The sequence below is a fragment of the Lepidochelys olivacea genome (genome assembly GCF_965140295.1).
Source record: "Lepidochelys olivacea isolate rLepOli2 genome assembly, chromosome: 18".
Classification (NCBI taxonomy): Eukaryota; Metazoa; Chordata; order Testudines; family Cheloniidae; genus Lepidochelys; species Lepidochelys olivacea.
The window spans coordinates 29,686,786-29,706,308 of record NC_140428.1 but is presented as its reverse complement, the minus strand read 5'-3'; the positions used below and the strand labels follow the sequence as shown (position 1 = coordinate 29,706,308).

Genomic DNA, 19,523 nt, shown 5'->3' with positions numbered 1-19,523 from the left:
TCCCAAAAATTTACCATTTAAATAGACAAGAGAAAGGGAAGGGAAACAAGCACAGATAGGTAAAGTGACATACACAGGGTCACACAGCAGGTCAGCGGCAGAGGTGGGTAGAGAATCAAGGTCTACTGTGTCCCGGTCTAATGCCCTATCCACCAGACCACACTGTCTCTCTAAACATTATGAACAGATATAACATGCTCCTTATGAGCCACCTGATCCCTAAAATGCAGATGGTCTAAGAAGGGAAGGTAGTATCTTAAAAGCGTCACAGCCAGCCATCACATCACCAGTGCTGGGAACTCAGATTTGTTTTTAATCAATGCCTGATCTGCTGTGGCATTTCCCACAACCTCACAAAAAGGCAAAATAACTCTGGATCAACCAAGCAAAATGGAAAAATTATTTCAATTAAAATGCATTTTCTCTGTAAACAATACCAAAAGCTCATGGAAAAAGTGTGTCATTTTATATTCCGTCGGTAAATTAAACAAAACAAAAAGTGATAGTGAAGATTGTCTGTGGATGCTAGACTTTAAGGTACATTTTTAATTAAAAGAAAAACCAAAGCTGTGATGCAGCATCATAAAGCAGATAATTTTACAGCTGGATGGTCTCCCTCTGATGTACTTGGAAAACCATTTTCAAGCAACATAAAGTTTAACATACCAGTACATCTGCCTACCCACTAGATTCTACACGGAATTTAATATTTAATTATATTAAAGTATTGTTACAGTGCACATAGCAAGAATGCTAACCAAGGAGAATTTTAGAAAAATCTTTGGCAGATTTTTTTAAAAATCTAGGTTTCTTGGGACTCACAGATCATCTGAACACCTGGATCTGCAGAAATCCAATTTGGATCTGAAAATGTTTATCGACGTATAAACTGTTTCTTGGGACAAGGCCTCCTTCTTTGTGCCTTATCACTCTCCAGAACCATGGAAGCGGTACACTGATACAGCTTGGAATACATACAGGAGGTGGGTGAGAAAATCCTCAGTGCCAACAAACCAAGAGAGATCAGATTTGAGAATCTGGGCTTGCACCTTGCAGTGTATGCGCACACATGAAAGCATTTCCACAGGCATCTTGGTGAATGGGAAGAGAGGAATCCTCTCTAAAAACAAAATATTGCACCTTGAAAATATAGTTTTGCCCTGTTTGTTATCCAGCCCTGGTAAACAGCAGGTTTGTCACCCAAATACTAGACCCAGAATGGGTGGATGGGTGTGCACAACTCCTTCCATAGCACTTTTCATGCGTGTAAGGATGTCCCACAGTGCTGCAGACACAACATAGCATTGAACCACCTAAAGACTAAAGATAACAGAAGATGGAATTTAAAAAGCCAAAGAAAATGAAAGTTTAAAAGGAGATGCACAAAAACAAATGCCAGAGGACTTGAGCCAAGGGACAGTATAGCAAAAGCTAACAGATTACACACAACGTGCTGAATTGATATATTGGATGTGTGGGATGCTCTTCAAATAGACAATAAGTCTAAGGATCTGAACAGTGGAAAGTGCAGAAGGGACTATGGGTGCCTGGACCAAGACCACCACCTGTTGAGAGGAGAAGTTGTATTGACAGAACATCCAGGGTAGGGGTGCTCTGAGGTACTGTAGGAACAGGCATGTTAGATTCAAAGAGTTTGGCAGTGTCCTGCTATGCTGGGGACCCTGACTCTTTTGTATAATAAAGACAAGCAACAAAGTGAATAGTTAACCGGCTGTGAAAGTGCCAACAAAACACAGTTTCAGATCTTGAATCCAAAAAACTAAGTATTCAACCCAGCTGCAAGCTCCTAAATACAATTGCATGAGGCAGCCACTTCCAGTGAACAGCTGTGTCTAGTAAGTAGTTGTAATGAAACAGTTTTGACAAAGATTGTTCTTTGTGTGTGTAACATGGAACCAGTGAAATATTAAAAATATAAGGTGCCATAGACCTTATGGAACAACTTGGGGTTTGTCACTTTATGTGGGTATGAGAAACATATACAGTCAGGACTTTTCCTCTGCGTCTCTTCTTAGCTGACAGTTTAGGGCTTTGTAGTAAAACAAGACCAGTCTCAAATTGTAAGATGGAATGCAGCTTAACATTCTCAGAATTACCATTATATGGGATGGCCCAAGAAGGATCTGAAGAAAGCATTTTTCTTCAATTAAACTATCATGATGGTGAACATTGACACTAATTGCCTGGATAATCTAACTTTTTGTGACTTAAGCATCTCCTAAATTCATGCTCTGGTGTTGTATGGAAGTAAAAGATTCAGGACATCTAGTGATTAATAGATTCAATAATAATTATTAGATGTTATATAATTCACCAATCTAAACTAGAAGAGGATCAATTGCCATGGATATTAAAGCTATTCTGGACTTTATGCAATGATTAGTATATTATGATCACACTAGCCATCAAAGCAGACAAATTGCACAGTAGTGCAGTGAAAGGTGCATTATGAAAGGTTACAGAACAGCTGCAAAGTTTCCTACAAAACACATTTATTCTAGAGGCAAGCTTGTGAATCTGGCTGATCCTGAAGAGTTGATCAGAGATTTGTGGTGACTGAAAAGAATTCTCAGAATTCTGGATATAAAACAGAGAAAAGCAGCATTGCAATGAATGCAAGAATAAAGTCCCGAATGTCTCTCAGTGACTTTCTGACAGGGATATTAATTATTAATTATTATTATTATGTTGTTGTTGTTGAGCCTGAGCAAGGCTTCCATGTCTTTGAAATTAATAACTTATACAAATGGGAGTGCAGCTTGTCATAAGAATTAAAGTTATGGCTCACGAGCCCCAGGAGATTCTACGCATAAGGGACAGGACCAAACAGGTTATGGAACTGGGAAGCACAGGGAGCTCTGAAAATATTCACTGTGAAACATTTTTAAAAGTACAGTGTAGTGAGTAAACCTGCTGCCAGGAAGGTGGCTCTTCTGCAAAGTGGAGGTGCAGCACAGCTGGGGCTTTATCCTCATCAGTCATTGTCCATTAGGCGAGCAATTAAACCCTACTTGATGCTTACTTTACCGATTGCGTTCACAATTGCCTGGAACAAATAGACAGTTGGTAATTTGCAAGTAACATATTTAAAAATAAAGAAGGTTGTCTATGAATTTTAAAACAAAATGTATCCAGGACACTGTGTTAGCCCAGAGTCTCAGAATCAAAGGCAAATGCCAGAAAATGGAATTTAGACCAACATTTTGAAACATCTGTGTATGCACCATGTCCAAGACTTAGGAGGTATCAAGATAGGGGAGGGGCAGGACTACAGATAAAGAAGTCATTAGGATAATGGAATATGTTATAATATGTCATTGTTTATTATTAATTGCGGATATAGCATCACAGGAATAAAAGGAGGTTGGCACAGAAGAAGACAATGTCCTTGCCCTATGAAATTAGACAAACAGAATAAAATCTAGAGAAGCAAGGAGGAGAGTGAGCAGATTTGGGGAGAGTTATTTCTCAAGGCTTGTCTACCTGGGGACACCGAGGAAAGTTAATTTGAACTAACTAAAGGTGTGAATTTGAAGTGGATGAGTAAACTGCTTTAAACCCCTGTGTGAACACTCTCTTCCAGAATTAAAGTGGCCTTAATTTGGTTTAGTTTATTTCACAAGTGAATAATTCACAACTAAAACCAAATTAAGGCCACTTTAATTCTGGAAGAGGGTGTTCACACGGGGGTTTAATGCAGTTTAACTCATCCACTTCAAATTCACACCTTTAGATAATTCAGATAAATTTTCCTGGATGTCCCCATGTAGACAAGCACTGAGAAAAAGCTGACCATCTAGTTGTTTTGCTTTGTATTTTTATAGGTCTCTTCACCCATCTCCCCCGCTCTGCGATGAAATGCAGAACTGAAGCAGACTGACCATAACCAAGGATAGAACTAGGAAGCTCACTGTGAAAAGTGACCTTTGAAATGGGATTTGACAGATTTCAGTGTGAAAACACAAGGGTTTGTGCTGGGAAAGCAAATTGGCAGCTCCAGGATGGTGAGACTCAGACTGGGAGGAAGGTGGCTACATCGTGACCTATCTGCTCAGACCCACATGTGGGGCACTGGTTCTATGCAAGGGATGCTCCAAAGGGCAGGGGAGGGAGGTGGGGAGGTTCTGTGAGATTTATTCAGTCTCTCTGTGGCCACAGCTGATTGTAAAGAGGAAGAAGCTGGCAGGTGTGTCCAGAGGCTGAGCCACAGGCATGAGGCCTTCATTCCCACGGCTGGCCAACAAAGGGGACATGAGGGGATGACATTAGGAGACTGCACTCCACTCCACAGCCACAGGGACAGCTCCCCAGGAGGATGTGTTCAGAGGAAAAACCGACTCCCTCAGAATGACTATGTAGGCTCCACTCAAGCTCTGAAGCTCATGGGTAACCCTCTGCCAGCCAAAACGGACGAAAAAGCATGTTTGAGCACAAGGCAACTTGCTCATTATTGCTAGACAATGGGACATATTTAGGCAAATCTAAAGCTTCTGTGTTCAGGTGATGAGATTTAGGCAGTGGCAACATTTACATCATCGGGAAAAGGACCTTGTTTTATCAAATGAATATTAAAACAGAGATAGAAGCAGCCCACAGCACCAGGCACAGTTAAAAGTTGCCGAGTTCTGCACTGCTACCTCGCATCACGTGGCCAGGAGACTACTGGAATAAGTGACCCCGGACCACTGCCACTGGCCTGCAACCAGGCACAGGAGAAACAGCTAGGATGCATCATCATAAATCATCATTTCTCTCATCAAGCTATTCACTGAGTAGACCAGTGGGATTGACTCATCATAGTCTTCACAGCGAGTACGTCTGTGGGAAAACAAGACATTTCCATAACAAATATCAGCCAGCCAATATCAGATCAGACCTTATTTGACTTTGTCTAATGTTCTTTTTAATGTCCCACGCCTTATTTTGATTTACTATTTGGGCTGTTCGCACCTTGCACTGCAGTGTCTGCGACAACAGAAAGTAATCTCCTATGACACAGAGGCCAGCGCAGGCCACTGAATCATGCATCTACCAACACTCAACTCTGCAAAGTAAATACTATGTGGGCTCTCTCAGGATGGCAGCCCCCAGCATTTCAGGGGCGGCAGACAGGCAAGCAGCCATCTCCTGAAGGGAAGCGGAGGGAGAGAAAAAGGGAAATGTTGCATGGCAAGAGCAGCTGACTTCTTTCCTCTACTTTGCAACATGAAAGGTTCTGAAAATGTTTGGTAACTTGATTGAAGTAGCAGTGAGCAGGAGATGGAGCCTCAGACGTGGCTGGTGTAGGGTTATGCAGCATGTGGGGGAAGAGAAGGTTGGTAGCTTTCTTGAGTTTTACTAAATAGTCCTTTTCGAATATCATGGGCCTGATTGTCCATTGTCTTACCCCAGTTTATGTCACAATAGCTGCCTTCAGTGGATTTACCCCAGTGTAAAAAAAAATGGTGTCAGAGCACCCTGGATCTGTATTCCTTTCTGTGCAATGGACAGGGTTACTTGTTTGGCAAACCTCTACCTTTTTGCTTCCCCCTTCTCCAACCTATAAATGCAGCGTTCAGTGTGAGATAAGCACCACCATGAGAAGGGGGAAGTCAGAACTTGGGACTAACATTCTCATAAATTCACTATGAGCCCGTCCGGTCCATTGACTGGGAAGACAGCAAACCTATTAGTGCCAGCCCAGGCTGCGCGCATGCCTCACTTGCTCTCACTCTGAGTGTCCTTTTTATGTTCGTACCTTTTAAAATGTTTAACCCAATTCATGGCATTAAAGACATTGGAAAATATTTCCATTTAAATGCAAAACAGATGTGATATGTGAATATGCCTAAATAAATGTTCTCTCTCCAGGTAAACACAGTAGGAGACAGTCGCTCATTTTAGTTCCCCACATTCCCATCAAATGTTTGCAAGTCGTTGCTTACGGGGCTTTAAATTACATTGGTGGTTCTATCGCTTAAAGCGGCAATTGGCTTCCGAGCTCCAACAGGGCAGGTTCTGGTAAAAAGTTTATAGGACTCCTACACTTATCCTGGGAACAAAGAGAAATCATACAACAAACATGCACCAATCTTTCATCTGTTCAGGTGGGACAGCAATGGCAAAGAACCCTCCACTGAAATACACAGTCATTCCTTAAATATTCATCTCCCCAGCAGGAATGAAAGGAAAAGCAGCAGAACTTGCACCTTGAAAATCCTGCCAAGGTATCGATGAGCAGTTTAAAATCCACAACAAGAAGAAACAAAAACGGAGAGCCCTTAATGAACCAGAGCTAGAACAGAGAAACAGCTATTTTCATCCAGATGGTACTAATGTCACATGGCCAGAATTCCCATCCTTCTCCATACTGGGAGTACCCTGGACCCTCACCCCTCTAGCCATGATCTCCCTCCCCTGCATTTAGCAAACTGGGAAGGGCAGGGTAGTCATGAACCCCAACTGTTTGTTAGGAGTCACAACACCCCACCCCCCAAGTTAAGAACCCATATCACATTGCACCACTGGAAAAAAAAGCATTCAGAATAAGCCAAAGTTGGTCAGGAAAGCATTCTGCCAGGGCAGAACCACATGAAACCCTTGCCCTGAGCTACACAAGCAGTTCAGAACTCTGCCACGAGACAGCCAACAAGCTCTGCCGATGCCAAGTGCCTGTTTCTTCACATAATAGCGCAGAGGCCTGCATTAGTGGGCTCACCTTTAGTAAAGTTCACAGATTTTACAGACTTGTCAAGGACTCGTCCTGGCCTTCTCTATGCCTCTAACACTTTCTAGTGAACTGAACAAAGGAGTTTAAATGGCTTGGATTGAATACACAAGGCTGCTGTGTTTGAACAGCCATGCCAATCCAACCCAGCTGCAAGAATTGCTTGCTGGAAAGCTTCCCCGGTCGGACGTCCTGTCAGAGGAGAGTGAAACAGGCACAGATAATTCCCACTGGCCGGACAAGCAACCAAAGTTGGGCAGAGGACATCATCTGTAGTTTCATCCACTCAAATTGAGAAATGTTGGCTCCCCTGAATTTTGCTAAACAGCTGTTCCTGAACATCTGCAGCCATGTCATCAATTTGTCATCAGCTGACTGAGTCACTGGAGGAGAGCGGCTTTGAGTGGCAGCAGCAAAGACCAATATAACGTTAATGACATCTGTGCCATCAGTGGTTCCCCAATTACCAGAGACTAGGCAGCTTTCGCTATTCTCAGGGACACCAAATCTGATGCTGGCCAGCATTGCCATATAAGAAAACAGTGTTCTGATTTTGTAACTCATAAGCATCTCCTTGAAGAACTCCATGGGTTTATACTGTAATGATGGCTAGTTGGGCTCCAAATGGCTCAGTGTTCCCTCCTCCTCACCACTGCACGCATCCCTCAGAATCCGGGGACAGCTACCCCAACAACTCCTTCAGAGTATTGTGGTAGCTGACTAGCATTCTGGGGTGTGCTTTGGTCAGAGTCTGCCAGAGAGGGAAGCTGCACTGCAAGCATGGGCGACATGTAATGGAGGCCGGGGGAGGGGCAGTGGCGGATTTGGGAGCCCCGCAAAAATCTCCCCAGCCGTGGCCCAGGTGCTGAGAAGCCACAGCGGGGGCACAGAGCTTTCCGGTTTTGGGGCCACTGGGAGGAGTGGGGCTAGGGCCTCGGGGGGAAGAGGTGGGACAGGGGAAGCTTCATCCACTGCCCATGACTGCAAGTAGCAGATCCACTGAAGAGGGAAGAGGCAGGAAAGGGGGGTGGCTGAGTTCCACAGAACAGCAGAGTCCATAGGGCCTTAACTGAGATGAATGGGGTCATTCCCATCCCCAGAGCCCTTGTTTCAGGGTGCCTGCAGATTTGGGCAGAACAACTGCATCGGTTACATTTGGTTCATGTTTCCAAGGGTCTCTGTGCAACTAAAAGGGCTAATGAGACTTTTTTTTAATTTTATTTTATTAAAGAAAGGGTCAGAAAGAGGAAAAACCCTGTAACGTGGCAATATATTAGCGTAATAGTAAATGTACAGAGTGTTCTGATGTAGGCTACCATGTAACCATTCCTTAAACACCTGAAAAGCAAGCTGTAATAGGAGACTAATGGGTCACATCAGCCATACAGCACCTAAACTGGTGCACATTAACTATGGCACAGAAACCTGTCAATCTATAGAAATGGAAAAGATCCACTGGGTTATCCAATCCATCTTCCTGAGATACAGGATTGCTGCCTTCAGTGTCTCCTCCAGCCATAGGTGCTGGAAGCAGAGATGGGGGTGGGGGGAGCTTCCACACTCCCTGGCTTGAAGTGATCCCATCATGTACAGGGTTTACAGTGTGGTCCAATGGCTCTCAGCCCCCCACTATATACATTGTTCCAGTGCCCTAGCCCTACAGATAGGGGTTAAGATCACTATTCTACAACCCAACAGACCTCACTGGTAAGCTGTATTTCTTCATATTCAGCCTAAAATTTTCCTTCCTTCCCTTCAATCTAGTATGCGTACCTCTGTCCTCTGGGATCACCTCAAACAATTTCTCTGTGGTGGTTCAAATTAGTAGACTGGAGTTGATAAACTTCCCTTACCTAATGGAGCAAAGCGGGGGGGGGGGGCAGGGAGGAGAACGGCACAGAGAGTGTGACAAAAGGGGATTGATGGGAACGTGGGTGTGGCATATGATGCTTTTGGGGAAAGTAGGACTGCTTTTTGCCCTCTCATTTCAAAGGCTGTTTTTCTATCCTTAGATCAGCCTTACAGGCAACGGAGGTAGACAGGGCGACTCTACTCCCTGTGGGGGGAGTGGTCCATAACATGCAGCCATATATTGGCCTACTTGGTTATAACTTCACAAAAGAAAATACGAATAATGGAAACAAAGGCTCATATTTCCCAGTCCTCATGGCAACACCCATCTGCAGTCTCTCAGCTCCATGTCAGCAGAACAGAAACGTAAAAGGATGCCTCCTTCATACGTCAAATTTGGACATTTCACGATTTTGCTCAGTAAGCTGGAAAGAAATAACTTCTCAGTGACCATGTGTTTATCATCTCCAGTGACGTCGGGCACTAGGCTCTGAGCACCCACCCAACTGCTTCGCTGCTCTGCCATCACTGGCACAATCAGTGGCCTTTTCCTCAGAATATAAAGCTCTAACTGGTGATGTGTAAGTTGAAAGCAACCTGCAAACAGTTGGTTAATTTCTACAAAATAGTTTCATCCTTGACATCTCTCCTGGAGGCTGGTCCCCTTTCTTCTGCCAGCAGTATGAAATGCGTAATATTTATCTGGTGCCTTAATGAGAAAAATGTGACTTTCTGATATTTTAATGTTTTCCTAGATAACATCAAAAGACTTGAGAATCAATAAAGCCTTATCACCCATAGAGCATTTGATCCAATTAAACACACTGTTGTGTCTGACATCAACAGAGAGAGACTTACAACTGTCACAACTCTTAGCATATCAAATGAAAGTTAATTCCCACCTGCATTACTCTGAATTTGCAGCTTCTTGGGGATGTGAAGAATTGATATGGGGCTGGAGGGAGTATTGAGAGATCCACATTCAGCCATGGAAGTTACTGTGATTTTTGAAAAGATCAGATTTAAAAAGCGCACACAACAGCAGCAGCCTTGTTACTACAGCAAGTTTCTTAGCCTGCAAGCTCTTCCGGGCAGAGATTGTCTTTGTTGTGGGTTTGTGTTGCGGTTTAAATACAAGACAGCACAAAGCTTTAAGCAAGCAAACAGGCTGGTTTGCTAATGGACTTTTGCTTGTTAGCTTTTTATTTTTATTTTTTTGTGTGTATTATATTTTTTAATAGATAAAAGGAATATATTGGCTTTGTTTAATATTTTTATTTATTGCATTTTTTGCTTTTGGGCCTTGAGTACAGTTTTGGGAGGCTTCCCACGGTTTATGTCATTTGGGCGAGATTTCAAGGATTTCAAGATTTCCTTGAGAGGAGCTGTGTGTGCAGAGCTCCTATACAACACTTCGGGTGTGCCCTGAATGTTGCCAAGCACATGAACCTTGTATGAATTCTACAGGTTTGTAAAGTGCCTGGTGCCATGGGACCTGGCCCATGACTGGATACCTAGGCACTACAGTAATACTGACCGCAGACAGAACTCAATATCTGGATTAATTCCGTAGAGCTCGGTTTCCAATAGATCCAAGTTCTGAAACCCAAAGAACCGAGAAGCACACTGCTACTGCCACCATGTTTCTTGCAAGTCTCCCCTTTGCTACCGCCACACCGTACCCACTGTTGGGTTGTTATCAGTGAAATTCACCACCATACAGGAAGTCAGCACAAGGCTAGGGACCTCTACACAGGGCTGAATTTCACTCTTTGAGAGCATTTAATATCTGTGCTGCAGAGCGAATTTAAGTCAGATGGAGAGACGGAGACTGGCTTAAGATTCAGCTTCATAACTTCCATAGCTCTACAGCTTGGCTGCAGCACAAGACGACAGTTAATTTCCCACTTTCTTCTAATGACAGTATCATTTTCTCGGGAATGCGCCGTTATGAAGCGGAAAGGGGCTTTGGTCAGTATCTCCGAAGTCCCTTGTTTTGAATCTCTTTTGATGGACAAATACAAAAAATTAGCCACTTTCTTGCTGTCCTGACTCCAGAACTCTCAGAGGCTTGGGGAAGGATCCAAATCTGGAAAGTTACTCTCTTTGTAGGGCACCACGAGAAGCCCTTTACTGGTTAGCTATCCTAGCAATGGTAGTCAAGTCCCTCCCGGCTCAAGTGCTAGAATGCTTCAGGAGAAAACAGTTAATTCCATAATTCCTTAAATCTGAGCTGACGCAAGGGCCCCTTTAAGGAATCAGTGAAAGACAGTTACAACGTATAACCACAGCAGAGTGCGCATATGAACAGCATGTGTTTCTGTGAAATACACAAACTACTGGGTTAGCAAATTATTTCTCATTCCACACAAAGATAAAGTCTGTTTATTACATACACCAAACGCTGTTCTTAAGCATAAAAATCAGCCTCTGGAGTCAGCTCTTCATCTTCTGAAACAGTTTGTTGTACAAATCAATTTGTATTCACAACATCTGAATAGCAGGTCCTCCATTATGCACAGTTCCCTTCAATCAAAGTTTCCATACTGTGTCCCTGACATACAAACAGTTATGGTGTTGCAAAACTCTATTCCCAACTCAAGATTCTATGTGCATGTTTACAAAGCAACGAGAGTATAATTTAATTTACAGATAGAGATACCACTTTTACGGTAAACGTTACACTTTCTAAACCATTCATTGCATAAAAGCCTGTTTATTCACATTTCTGACACACTGCACGCCGTATCATTGAATCTATGCATCCTGATCACTCCTGGCTAATCATAGGAGAATGGAGAATAACTCAGATGCTTAGCTCCAATCATCAGCATTCAAATTTCAGAGCCAGATTTCTTGGAGAAAAAACATTGCAAATAAATAACCTCAATATAAGTGTTTTGGTTTTCTTAATCTGTGTTTTGAAGGTCATTAAAATGCAACAAGCAGCCGCAGCCACTCTCCCTGTATGTTACATTTCTGATGCACACAATATATTGGTAAAGTGAGAGAATATCATTAAAGGTTAATTATGAGCAACTTAAAGGTTATTTTTGCATATCTCACCTCCTGGACAAAAGCTGCTTCTTCATTACCATACTAGAATATAAATTAAGCTGTAAAGCATTTAAAATGCCACAAAGTCGTTAATTTTATTAGCATGTTAAATACCATGAACAAATACGGAGTTTTCTTGGTCCTTCTGCAATTTTCAGACTTTCCCTGGAGAACAGCTTTTCTCTGTAAACTCGATGAGTTTCTAATACTGGGAAAGAGAAACCCTCTCCTTGGTTTTTCAAATGCTCCCATTTCTTTATTATATGTTTTAATCAGAGAGGATTAAATGCTTAAAAAGAGTCAGATCTAGTTCTAGCTGTCAAGTTTCACCATCGTTCATAATATAAGGAGAAGTCTCCTCACACTCATCTCTATCACTCTTTTCAATATCACCAGGTCAGAAACAGCCAATGTCTTATTCAGCTGAGGTCTACTGAATCCCTGATAACTAGGGCCCTACTAAATTCATAGCCATGAAAAATGCATCACAGATGGTGAAATCGGGTCTCCCACCGTGAAATCTGGTCTTTTGTGTGCTTTTACCCTATACTATACAGATTTCATGGGGGAGATCAGCCTCTCTCAAATTGGGGGTCCTGATGCAAAAGGGAGTTGTAGGGGAGTCAAGATACTTTAGGGGGATCATGGTATTGCCACCCTTACTTCTGCACTGATTTCAGAGCTGGGTGCCCAAAGAGCGGCAGCTGTTGGCCGGGTACCCAGCTCTGAAGGTAGCGCCCTGCCAGCAGCAGCGCAGAAGTAAGGGTGGCAACGCCATCCCAGGCCATCCTTCCTTCTGCGCTGCTGCTGGCAGCGACTCTGCCTTCAGAGCTGGGCTCCCAGACAGCAGCCGCTGCGCCCCAGCTGCTCAGCTCTGCAGACAACACAGCAGCAGCGCAGAAGTAAGGGTAGCTGTATTGCAACCCCCCACCCCTCAACCTTGTAACCCCCCCCACATCTCCCTTTCGGGTCAGGACCCCTACAATTACAACACCATGAAATTTCAGATTTAAACAGCTGAAATCATGAAATCTACTATTTTTAAAATCCTATGACCGTGAAAAGGACCAAAATGGACCATGAATTTGGTAGGGCCCTAGTGAGAATACACACATTATACACAGCAGCCTTTGAAATCTTGCCAAGTTCTTACCCCCATATTATTTGATCTATGTAGAATCAGAACCAGTCCAAGTTCTGAATTTCAGTTTCGCCCAAATGTAACCGTATAATTTTTTCATTGACATCTATTGATGGAAGAGCTTACCAAGCCTCAGTGAAAGCAGACACCAGTTTACTGAATAATTTATTGCTACATTTGGTCAGAGAATCTCTTTCTGATGATTCCACATTTTCTAGGGTTCTCCATTTCCAAAGGAAGGATGGGGTTGAAACTGCAGAGCTGCTTTCTACAGATAATATTGACAGGCTGTTGCGCCCATCCACACCAGCATGGTGTCTGGGCTCCGACTTGCTGCCTATGTGCAGAAGCAGACAGGGATGAAGGACATTGCTGTTGGAGTGGGCCTTTGTGGGGACTGCAAAGAAGCACAAGAACATGAGCCTCCATGGCTTGGTATCCTGGAGGATTCCAGACAAGGAGGACAGCAGGTTGGACCAAAACAGTTTTTCCCTCTTCTAAACGTAATGACCCAGCCAAGCCCATAAGTGGCTGCCTGGATTTTTTGGGACACAACCCACCCCACTTGCTCCCACTGAAGAAGTCATCAGGTAGGGGACACAACATGAGGCCCAACCCTTATGTTTTCCTCTGGGATAAAGTGTCTCTGTCTCTGCAATATTAGGAAAACAGGAGGTATAAGCTGAGGATGGGTGAAGTTAATATTCTGTTTCTGAACTGTAAACACACACTCATGAGCAGCTGTACCCATTAACTCGTATGAAAAGGAAAGTGAACTGCCTTACACAGCACTCCAGACAAAGACTAAAATATCAGCATTTGCACCAATTAAATCCCATCCTTTTAGGATACATAGATATCTTATTATCCTGCTAAGTTTTCAGGTATGGTCTATAACAATGATGCCATTCTTCTGAATTACTAGTTAAATATTAAATAAAACAAGCTCTCCGGTAGCACAAGCTCTCACCTGCTGTCTAGCTGAATAATTCATGGCAAACATATTTGAATGAACTGATCTGGGTCAGGCATCCTGACTGCTCTAGCAGTTCTGCTATTAGGTCATTTTAAAACAAAAGAGATGAGCTGCTGAAAGGATTAATTATTGGCTTTTCAACTCTTCTGGACCACGGTGGCTAAAAATCATTACAAATCAATGGCTATTAAACCATCTCAGTACAGTTTATCCTCTTCAAGTGAAAAAAAGCTGGAAATACAAAGAACAATATGAAAAAAGGGTCAAGATCTTAAAAGTATAAGATGAGCAGTGCCGTATTAAGCAGGGATGGTGTCAAGCACTATCACAAGTTCAAAAGAAGTTGACTGCACACATTTCATGAGCGACACACAAAGATATGCTGTTTGTGCAGTTTCATAAAATAAAAACAAATTCTAGCAGCACAAGCAGAAAAGCAGATTTTACAGCTTATGTAGGTGGGTGGGGCAAGAACTGATTTGAGGAAAGGCTGACAACCCCAACCCCTTTTACACATGCTAGGTGTAGGAGAGAATACGGCTCTTTATAGCCCTAGCTAACGTATTTAAGAGGCTTTAGCTATTTTCCAACAATATTTTGATGAGCAATAACCAGAGCAGGACTTTGGATGCAAAGCTACACATTTTAACCTCTCTGTTTCCTTCTCACCCCTTCCTAGATATCTCACCTCTATGCCACCCTTACAAAACCACACATGCTAAATTGCTTGTACAATGAACTATATTTTCTTGCTGCTTAGGAAAGTCACTAAGGGGAAAAACCACCCATGTTGTAAAAGATACAAAAAGAAAGGACTCCGTGCAATGCAGCAAATGAAGAGTTCAGAAGCAGATTTTCCCAGCAACTGCTGGAGAGTGAGAAACTCACAATCGGCATCTCTGCCCATGTGGAGAAGAACCACTCATTAAGAGTAAGAAAGAGCCCTCTTCTGAATAATACATTAGGTTTCACACTTCTCTTAGGATTTTTCAGAGTAGTAACACTTGCATCATTGCTGGCCACTACATATCTTTGAAGTTCTTAATAAATCAACTCAAATACCAGGCTATGTGTTTGGGGATCTCCGCTCCATGGGCAAAGTCTGGGGCCACATTATACTGCATCTCAGTATCAAACACAAAACAGCTATGTGAATGCAATGCAAAGGTGGAACTTAGAACTGATTTGGAGTTTTCCCATCAGGAAATTCACTTTCTGCACAATTTAAATTTTCTGTGGGAAAATTGCACTTCTTCCTTGGAAAATCATTTGCAGTTCATAGATACTAAGGTCAGAAGGAACCATTATGATCATCTGAGTCCGACCTGCACAATGCAGGCCACAGAATCTCACCCACCCACCCCTGTGTAAAACCTCTCACCTATGTTTGACCTATTGAAGTCCTCAAATTGTGGTTTAAAGACTTCAAGGAGCAGAGAATCCTCCAGCAAGTGACCCGTGCCCCATGCTACAGAGGAAGGCGAAAAACCTCCAGGGCCTCTTCCAATCTGCCCTGGAGGAAAATTTCTTCCCGACCCCAAATATGGCGATCAGCTAATCCCTGAGCATATGGGCAAGATTCACCAGCCAGATACCCAGGGAAGAATTCTCTAAGTTCTGCAGCTCCCCCGCCCCCACTTCCCAGCATCCTGCTAAGCAGGCTGTTGGGGAGCCCAGGGAGCATATTTCACTTAGAAAACACTGAAACATCCCAGCTGGGAGCATGTTTTGGTGTTTCCAAAATATTGCAGAAATTTAGATCCAGGTAAAATTTCAAGTCTGTTTTTTTCATCCCAATTTGGGATGGAAAAATTTCCAAAAATCTCAGAAACGTTCACAGAACTGAAAAGCCATTTTCCAGCCAGCTGCAGGGGAAATAGCAAGCATTCAAATGTCAGGAAATTCCAAAAGTTGTTTCCATGATAATTGACTCAGGAGCCACCAATGCTGGCCAGTAAGTTACTGCAGAATGCCACTGGCTTGTTATTACGTGGTCCTATGTGCCAAGAGTGCATTATACTAATGTTTTGTGGCCTATCCTGGCTGCCAACTGGTCTCTGGAATTTAAAGTGGTAATTTGGCTGCATATAGACCTGCCTACAGGGTCTGAGATCTTCCTGCCTGAGAAGCCACCTCTCACCCTCTGCCATACTGCTCCAGCTGCAATCAGTGGAAGCAGCCAAGTTAAGAGCCCCCTAATTAATAAATTGAGAGGGCCAGTGGCAGAGTGTTTTGCATGAAGGACCCTGTGCACTCTAATTGTTATGTGATTAGCTCTGCTGTGTATTGAGGTTTTCACAATAAAAACCAATTTAAAAAATAAACAATGTTAAAGTAGAAACCACACTTTTTTATTTAAAAATAATCAACTCAGCTAATTGAGAAAATTTCACCATATACCCAGTGCAATAAAATACAAGCTCTTCAGCACAGACTGAACTGGAGAGCTGTGCTTCCAAGGTAATGACCTTAACACTGTAAATTAATTCTAAAGCACAATTGTTTTCAATCTTCATTTAAAACCAACCTTAGTTAATCTTGCTTTTAATGACATAGGAAATGGAAATTCCCATAATAAAATAAGTTATGAATATTTATTATTCTATTTTTACCTGAAAATTGAATAATTCATCAATTAACTTTACGATTAATTATTCAATACAAAATTAATATACTGCAAAATTCTAACATCTTTAGAACCCCATAGCACTTTCTGATAAAAACTAACAGCAGAAATATGATGTGATTATGTAATGTGTGTATATATGGGGTATGTGGAACCACACACACACACACACACACACGCAGCAGCCTGTCTACACTACCCGCCGCATCGGCAGGTAGTGATCAATCTATTGAGGATTGATTTATCTCGTCTAGTGTAGACGCGATAAATCGATCCCTGATCGCTCTGCCGTCAACTCCGGAACTCCACCACTGCAAGAGGTGGAAGCGGAGTCGACTGGGGAGCAGTGGCCGTCGATCCCGCGCCGCGAGGACGCGAAGTAAGTGATTCTAAGTCGATCTAAGATTGGTCAACTTCAGCTACACTATTCTCGTAGCTGAAGTTGCGTATCTTAGATCGATCCCCCCCCCACACACACCCAGTGTAGACCAGGCTGGCTAAGGTTGCTTTCTTGCCTTACCTCTAAATATAGGAATGGACTTGGGAGCCAGGGACTATGTACCCTGGATAAGCCACATTCCTCCCCTGAAAATTTGGCTGCTTGTCTCCTGGGGCAACATACAGACATTTCAAAAATTCATAAACTCACAACAAAATCGTAAGTAAGGAAAGTTTAAGACACAAAATGTTCATTAAGCTAGAATGAAGGTCAAGGGAAAAAATAGGACTTCAATCAAAACCAACCTTAAACACTCAGGAAATTGAGAGATTAGGTTAGACTGAATGAAATCAGGACATTCACAGTTAGAGGACTCATCCTTAGCTCTGTCCTCAGAGCAATGCTCTGAGAAAAAGCAGAAACCCTGAGACAGCCCTATCAATCGGTATCAAAGAGCTTCATCTCTTTAGTAACCAGTAAAGCAAGAGTCCCGTCCTCTTAGTCCTGTAGCAGTTGTGCTGATTCCTGCCCTCTTTGAATATTTTTCTGTGGCTTCTACATGCTGTAATGTTATAAATTATTAGCCCTACAAATCACTTAATGAGGGCCATCGTTTCCCACTTTTCTTTGAGATTCCAACAATTATCCATGTGCCACAGGCTCAGAGCTAGCGCATCTGCAAAGAGATATCAAAGCACTTTCAGGAAGAGAGACGATGGCTAGGTAGCAACAGAGCACTAGAGATGGGCGTGCACAGAGCCAGTTAAAAGCCAATGTTCTGTCATGCACACGCAAGTTGGACAAGTACAGTCAGTATCTTCTCCACCTTCAAGACAGGTGAGGCTACAGACTGCAGGTACCTTCAAACCATTATGAAAACAAAGATGCCAAAGGAAAGATGCATCCGATGAAGTGAGCTGTAGCCCACAAAATCTCATGCTCAAATAAATTTGTTAGTCTCTAAGGTGCCACAAGTACTCCTTTTCTTTTTGCCGATACAGACTAACTCAGCTGCTCCTCTGAAACCTTACAAAGTGTGCGAAAGGAAGGAAGGTGTTCTCTGTACAGCTTTGTGCACTATATAAAAGTGTGAAATAAAAATCCAGCCCTCAACTACTTCTGAACAGTCAGAAATTATAAATTGTTCATGTGCGCATGCACGTAGGTGAGAAATGCACATTCTCCATTTCCAACATCACTTTACAAACCAGACCAGACCTTATTTAATGTATTTATTTGTTATGAACTGAGTCTTGCAAACTTTGTGATTTATGAGGTCAGAATTTATCAATAGGAAACACTACACACTCTACTGTCCTTGTCTATTAAATGAAAAGCTATGCTTGTTTTCCTAACTCAGCAGAGGGAAATTAAAATGCTAAAAATAAACCAGCAGGTAGCAAAAGTAAAACTAAATTACCACAAATAGATAGTGACACTGTATGTAAATTGCTATTGATTTGTACGAGTACATTGTAACTGAACATTTTTAGTTTCAGAAATATTAATCACTGCCAAGTCTCACTGCCTAGAAATGCCAGACGCCACCTTCCTAGGCTGCCAATCTCCAACTGGGATTTCCCCCTTCCTTCTCCCCCCGGCCCTTTCATTAGTGCAGAGTACAGCTCACCACAGTGCCAACAGTTTATAAGGAAATGCTTTTTAAAAAAAAAAGAAACCTCAGCTCACAGTTTTGTGAGTACCACAGCCAAAGCACAATTGTTTTGTATGATCTCTGAGCCTGCCCTCCCTCCACACTCCCAGTCACGTCCCAATATCAGAACGTCTTTCAGGTGGTAGTAATGAAAATAAGACTTGAAATGGCAAGATGCCACACAAAGAGGGCAAAGAAAGATTGGAGGGGCAATTTTCCAACTTGCAGGGCCTTAACGGAACACTCAGCTCCCAAAGGAACGTTCACATCGGTACTTCAGCAAGTAACTGGCTGTTGTAGGTGCCTGAAATGTTCATTTAAGTGTCCATATACGGGACATTCACATCTTCTAAAGATGCTTAGATTGAGAAATCAGGGATTGTCTGTCTGGAATTGTGCCTCAATCAAGCAGTTTGGTGTCTACTATTTCTTTGCAATCCAGCTGTATGATCCATGGCTTCTTGGAAATGACCGTGCTCTCTGGGCTTGCCAACAAGGGGGTGAAGCAACATCTAGGAGCTAATGAGTGAAATCTCCACTCAGGACCAGGACTGTGTGGCGCTGAAACTACAACACAAGAATGCAAATCCCACTATAGCCATTTCCTTCAGGATTATCAGAGTCTCAGCAAGGGAAAACCTCAACACGATAGTCAGCAGAGCTAGCAAAAGGAAGTGCCTTTAATTCAGGCTGTTCATCCAAGACCCCTCCTTTCTAGCCTTCAGTCGTTAGGCTTCTACATGCTAGGAACTTAAATATCTAGAGAGACACAGAAAGAGGCAGATTGTTTCCAGAGGAAGGAGTGCCCCTCTTAAATTCCCAAACAATGTCTTTGTTCATAGAAAACACACCAAGGTGCAATGATAAGGCATGCATGGCCAATGAGGAAGAAAAGTAGGTTTGTGTAGAATACTCGGGGGGGGGGGGGGAGAATATTCAAAGCACAGCTATTTTACATGAACTTGTGTATACCACTGCCAAGCTCAACGAGACCTGGCGTTAGCGTTGAGTTTCAGCAGCCTGCTTATTTAAAATCATACATTCTCTCTTAT

The 19,523-nt window shown here is 42.8% G+C and overlaps 1 protein-coding gene across 6 annotated transcripts in view; it reads right to left on the bottom strand.

Annotated features, from left to right (window-relative positions):
- The window catches only part of CAMTA1 (calmodulin binding transcription activator 1), a 949,829-nt gene that overhangs the window by 672,742 nt on the left and 257,564 nt on the right, over positions 1 to 19,523 (bottom strand). The gene's annotated exons all lie outside the window — the stretch shown is intronic.